The sequence below is a fragment of the Nannospalax galili genome, unplaced genomic scaffold, assembly GCF_000622305.1.
Source record: "Nannospalax galili isolate Female #2095 unplaced genomic scaffold, S.galili_v1.0 scaffold646, whole genome shotgun sequence".
In the NCBI taxonomy this organism is placed as follows: domain Eukaryota; kingdom Metazoa; phylum Chordata; class Mammalia; order Rodentia; family Spalacidae; genus Nannospalax; species Nannospalax galili.
In genome coordinates, this window is record NW_008355279.1 from 1,243,282 (window position 1) to 1,249,482 (window position 6,201).

Here is a 6,201-nt window from a genome sequence, read left to right on the forward strand (position 1 = left end):
AAAAAAGTAGAAGCAACTCAAGTGTCCAACTTCAGAATAATGGATAAACAAAATGTCAACTATGCATATACTAGAATATACTCTTGCTTAAGAGATTAAGAAATGCTAACACATATTATACCTTAAAGACATTATGTTAAGTGAAAGAAGCTGGTAAAAATTGACATATCATTTCACATGTAGATGGCACCAACTCAAATCGTAAACAAATAATGCAGAATGGTGGTTGTCAGTGGCAGCAAGTGGGTAGAATACGGTGTTAGTGTACAAAATAGAGTTTTGGTTCTACATTGGTGATTGCACAACAATATGAATGTTCTTTTTTAAAATTTATTTTTATTTTATGTGTATTAGTGTTTGGCCTGCATGGATGTAAGTGTACCCATGTCATTCAATGTCCATGGAAGCCAGAAGAGGGCATCAGATCCCCTGGAACTGGAGTTACAGACAGTTGTTAGCCACCATGTGGGTTCTAGGAACCAAACCTGGATCCTCTTTTTTTTTTGTCCTTTTTGAGACAGGGTCTCCCTGTAGCCCCAGCTGCCCTGGAACTCACTATGTAGACCAGGCTGGCCTTGAACTCACAGAGATCTGCCTGCCTCTGCCTCCCGTGTGCTGGGATTAAAGGCATGCGCCACCACACCTGGCAAGAGCAGCCAGTACTCTTAACCACTGAGCCATCTCTCCACCCTAATATGAAAGTTCTTTATACCAATGAACTGTATGCTTGATGATGGGGAGATATATTATGTTGTATATATGTAACCATTGAAAATAATTTGTGTAAAAGCACTTTATACTCAACAAGTTGTTCAGCAGCTAAAGGCTAATCATGGGGGCTACTCATGTTGTACAACAACTTCAAAACCTTTCTCCAGACTGCATTAAACAACACATAACCAAATGCTCCAAAGACACCCCACAACAATTTGAGCGATCAGATAACAAGTGTATTTTGAGATTAAAAACATAAGCTAATGTGGGGCTGGAGAGATGGCTCAGCAGTTAAGAACACTGGCTGTTCTTGCAGAAGACCCGGGTTCAAATCCAGGCACCCACATGGCAGCTAACAACTGTCAGTAATTCCAGTTCCAGGGGTTCCGACAGACTCTTCTGTCCTCCAAGGGCATTGCATGACAGAGGTGCACTTACCTACATGCAGTCAATACATGCACACACATAAAAATAAATATTTTTTTTAAAAAATAAGCCAGCTGGGCATGGTGGTGCATGCCTTTAATCCCAGCACTTGGGAGGCAGAGGGCAGGCGGATCTCTGTGAGTTCAAGGCCAGCCTGGTCTACATAGTAAGTTCCAGGACAGCTGGGGCTACAGAGAGACCCTGTCTCAAAAGACAAAAAAAAAAAAAAAAAAAAAAAGAAAGAAAGAAAGAAAAGAGAGAGCTCCAGGTCTCAGTACCAACCATACTACCAAATGCTACTTAGCCTCAATCAACCCTCTCTAGTGAATATACAAGGTATACAAGGTGCTGAGAGCAAGTTATGGGTGAGTGCTTCAACCTAAACAAGATGTTTATACCATCCCCTCTAAGGCCCAAGGAACATTGTGAAAGAGAAAGCAGAAAGAATGTACCAGCCAAAATATAGGAAGGACTGTGAAATGTTATCTTTGGGGAAAGACATAGCCATTACAATCACAGACTCATGCCTGTGGATGCCTGCACTGGGTCTGCAGAAGAATGGGCCCATCAACAGTCAGGCATGGATAGAAGAGGAAGGACTTGAGGGGCTTTACCCCTCACTGCTGAGCTATTTGCTACTGATGTATTCAGGGATAGGGGTATTATTGCCTTTTGGTGTGTATGGTAATTTCAATAGGTTGCAGTGAATAGTTCCAATCCAGTGGTCACACAGATGGACCCAGGTGAACTAGATGGGTCACAAAACAAAACCAAAAGTCACAAATCTCAGAAAGGGATTAATGGGGGAAAGGTTCATAGGGATGGGAGAGAGATAAAGAGGATAGGGAAGAGAGTAATCAGAATGTATTATATACATGTATGAAATTGTCATGGGGGGGAGAGAGAGAGAGAGAGAGAGAGAGAGAGAGAGAGATTGATTCAAGTCCAACCTAGCTCAAATGCCAACTGGCCAAAGTACATTTAAAAAGGAACGTAAATCCTCCTGACAACCAAGATCACCAACTTTAGTTTGCCTGGTATATACATAAGAGAAACCAAATATTCCATTTTGGCACCACTTAGTTCTTCTGTCTACTTTCACAGTCCCAAGTCCAGGCCTTTCTCAAAGGCCATGACAATTTATATTGTGCCATTGAACAAGGTATCTACATAGCATTTCTGCCTCCAGATGCTGTTACTTTCCAGAGGACCAAGAAATAAATACTTCCTGGACATAAGCCCCAAACATTACTGTGAGATAAATATAACCCATATTTTAAAAAGCTAAATGCACATAAAATGTGATCTGTAGTATTAGTGACCAGCACAGACATGGAATATGCCCACCAGCCCAGAAATGTCTACTTCATAGGACTACATTAGAGATGAAGTTCTATAAGGACAGGAATGCTCTGTGTGTTGGCTCACCAACCCTCACCACCCACAGAAACTGCAAAATAGCAGAACTTGGGCTAGAGGTGTAGCTCTGTGGTTGGACACTTGCCTAGCATGCACAAAGCCCCAGGCTTAATCCCCAATACTGGAAAATGTGGCATGCCACAAACATGAAAGCAATGACCAGAAGTCAATGGAGTAAGTGGAGAATTCTTTTTTTTTTAAATCATTTTATTATTTTATGTGTATGCGTGTATTGCCTGCCATGTAGGTAAGTGCACCCGTGTTTTGCAATACCCGTGGAGAACAGAAGAGACTGTCGGATCCCCTGGAACTGGAGTTATGAACAGTTGTTAACTGCCATGTGGGTGCCGGGATTGGAAGCTGGGTCTTCTGCAAGAACAATCAGTGTTCTTAACTGCTGAGTCATCTCTCCAGCCTGTAAGTGGAGATTTCTAAACATCACAGATCTACAGTTCTGGAGCATGTTTATACAGGGTGTTTGGTTTTGTGCATGGTGAGTGCTGTGTGCATGTGCCTATGGGAGCAAGGGAATGAACATATACAGGGACTCCCCCAAAGTGATACCTTCCTTACCTAACAAAGTGGGGTTCATCGGCCAGCAACTTCATCTGGAGGCTTGTTGCAAACAGTACACAAAAGACATTCACGTTTTAGTTTGTGGAAGGAATCTGAGTGGATTTTCCAATGTGGATTTTGAAATGCATGTCATATACTTATCACCATGCATCTCTCCCTGGGCTCCATCTCCTGCCCTCTAAAAGTAGAAGGTAGAGGGTAAAGGTGGTTTCCCTGTTTAGCAAGCTTCACAGCAGTTGTCTAAGGCCCCAAGGCTTCAGGAAATTCAGTAAAATAAGGCAGAGGTCATTTCCAAAACTGCCTGAAGGAAAAAGTACAGCATCAAAAATAGCAATAGCCGCTGTGCTGGGTGGCGCATGCCTTTAATCTCAGCACTCGGGAGGCAGAGGCAAGCAGATCTCTGTGAGTTCAAGGCCAGCCTGGTCTACACAGAGTGAGTTCCAGGCCAAGTAGGGCTACAGAGAGACCCTGTGTCAAAATGACCAAAAAAAAAATAAAAAATAAAAAAATAGCAACAGCCTTTAACATCCAGTTGTCCACCAGCACTGTGCAAAGCAAAGCTGTTAGGTCATTAAGATAAATAGGTACGTAGAGGTAAGTGGGCAGTGGTCAAGAAAAGTAGTTTCAACTTAAAGACAAACCAGTTTTCAAAAGCAAATATATATGTATGATGTATGTATAAATGAGTAAGAGAAAGCAAACATACTGTAATAAGGTAGAAAGTCTATGTCATTCAGCCAAAATGTTAGAAGTAACACAGTCTCACACCAATTTTAGTCATTTATCCAGGGATGATGCAACAGCTTTGCCATACTCATAGGAAATAGCTTTCCTCATCCCTGGCCCCTATGTTCCAAACAACCTTTGCACCTGAATATTGGAGTCCTAGGTATTTCAAATTCAAGAGGCCCAGCAGGCTGCACAAGTATTCCAACCCCTGAGAAAGACTAAAACTAGCCTGCTCTTATAGTTCTTATGTGACTGGAACCCAAACTCAGGATCAAGCAGATGCAGCCTACAGCTCTAGACTAAGGTCTCATAACAGCTTTGAGTATTGATCCATTCTTTCTCCAAATCCCATATATTCTTTCTCCAATTGAATATAATTTTAAACAAAATTAGCATATACAGATAGAACTTTCAGTCTGGGGTAATGGTACCTGCCTGTAGTCTTACTCCAGATACTGAAGAAACTTGAACCCAGGTATTTGAAAACAGCCTGAACAACATGGTGATATCCCATAACTTTTGTCTTAAAATTTGTTTTAAAAAAATCATATAATCTCTGTAATAAAATTAATTACTACATTTTAGTAATTAAGACACTGATTATAAAATATAATTTATATTTTTATGGAAAACATATAATGTGTTGTTTAAACACAAATGATTATTTCTTGTAAGATATCCTGTTTCAAAAATGTTAAAGGTATGAGGAAAATGTATATCCTAGGATGGACCAGATAAGAGTACTGTCATTATCTGGAGGTGCATGAATATAATCCCAGAATTCAGAAGGCTGAGGCAGGAGGACCACCTGTTCCAGGCCAACCTATAGTACGTTGAAAGACACTCTCCAAACAAAATAAAACAGGACAATAACAATAACAAAAAATGAAGTAACAAGGTTTTTCAGGTAATTATTCAAACAAAGCAAGTATTAAAGTATTGGCATACATTCATAGTAGCACAGTCCCTAAAATGTTTTTTTTTGTATTCATTTTTATGTGTTTGAGTGTTTTGCTGGCATGTGTGTAAGTGCACCACATGCATGCAATGGATGCAGAGGCTAGAAGAGGGCATCGGATCCTGAAACTGGAGTTAAGGATGGTTCTAGGCTGCCATTTGGGTGCTGGGAACCAAACCCAGGTCCTGTGCAAAAGCAGCCAGTGCTCTTAACTGCTGAGCCATCTCTCCAGCACCATGTAGCACATTCTTAAAACTATTTTTGTTTCATTCTCATTTGAAATGGAGGGGGTCTATCAGACATCTTGCAAAAATATAAAAAACTCATGGAATGATTTTGGAAATCATCTTATTTTTCATTTCTAGATGACATGAAAAAGGCCCATGATAAGTGCCTCAGTGTGAACCTAGAACAGAGTCACATCTTTTTTTTTAACTTAAAAAAACTTTATTGAGAATTTCATACATGCATATAATGTGTTTTGATCAAATCCATGCCCTCTCTCCCTTCCAACACCTCCCATATCTCCCCATCACTTTTTTCTGACAACTTCGTATACTCTTTCTTTCTAAATGGGGCTTTTTGCTACTCTAACATTACCCCTCTGAAGAGGTTACCCTAAAATCTTTTAGGGATTAGATAAGTGCTCCCAAATACTTTTGTCATTTTTGGCCTTTGGAACAGAGTATGGTGCTTAGAGGCCCAAGGACATTTTGACTTTTAGCCAAGAAACTGGCTACTTTTCTTTGGGGTCTTTTTACCTTAACTGCCTAGCCAATTCCTACCTCCTAGTCTTATCACGCCATCCTCTGAAGGGGTTACCCAAATTGCCAATAGGGACTAGGGACACAGACCGCTCTGGCTTCTTCCATGCTGAACAGGGACACAGGGTGATCTATATAAAAGACACCCAAATTATATAACTCTTATCTGTAGGGAGAAAAAGTCCTTGACTGGTGAATAGGGGATGTGAAGAAGTAAAGTTGAGAGTAGTTAGCATTACAAGTTCTAGACAGAGAACCAGAAAAATGTCAGAACAGGGCAAATTTCAAATGTTCATATCAGAGTCCATTGGGATTTCTTGATGAGAGCTTCCAAAAGCATCCCTCTATTGGGTTCCTCCTCATTTTTCTTTCGTCTTCCAAGGCTGGACTCAAGAGTGATGGATTCAAGATTTGCTTTCAGGTATTTTGATAGCTGTTGGAGTGGTTAGAATCAGTGTCAGTTTCCTCTCAAGTGCTTCTAGATAGGGGGAGAAAACAAATTTATTCATCATTTTAGAAGAGTAGCTGGTTTTCTCCCTTAGCTACATGTGGGCACTACAGTATTGCAGACCAAGATTTGAAGTCTTACATCTGAGCAACACTTTCTGAGTAGGA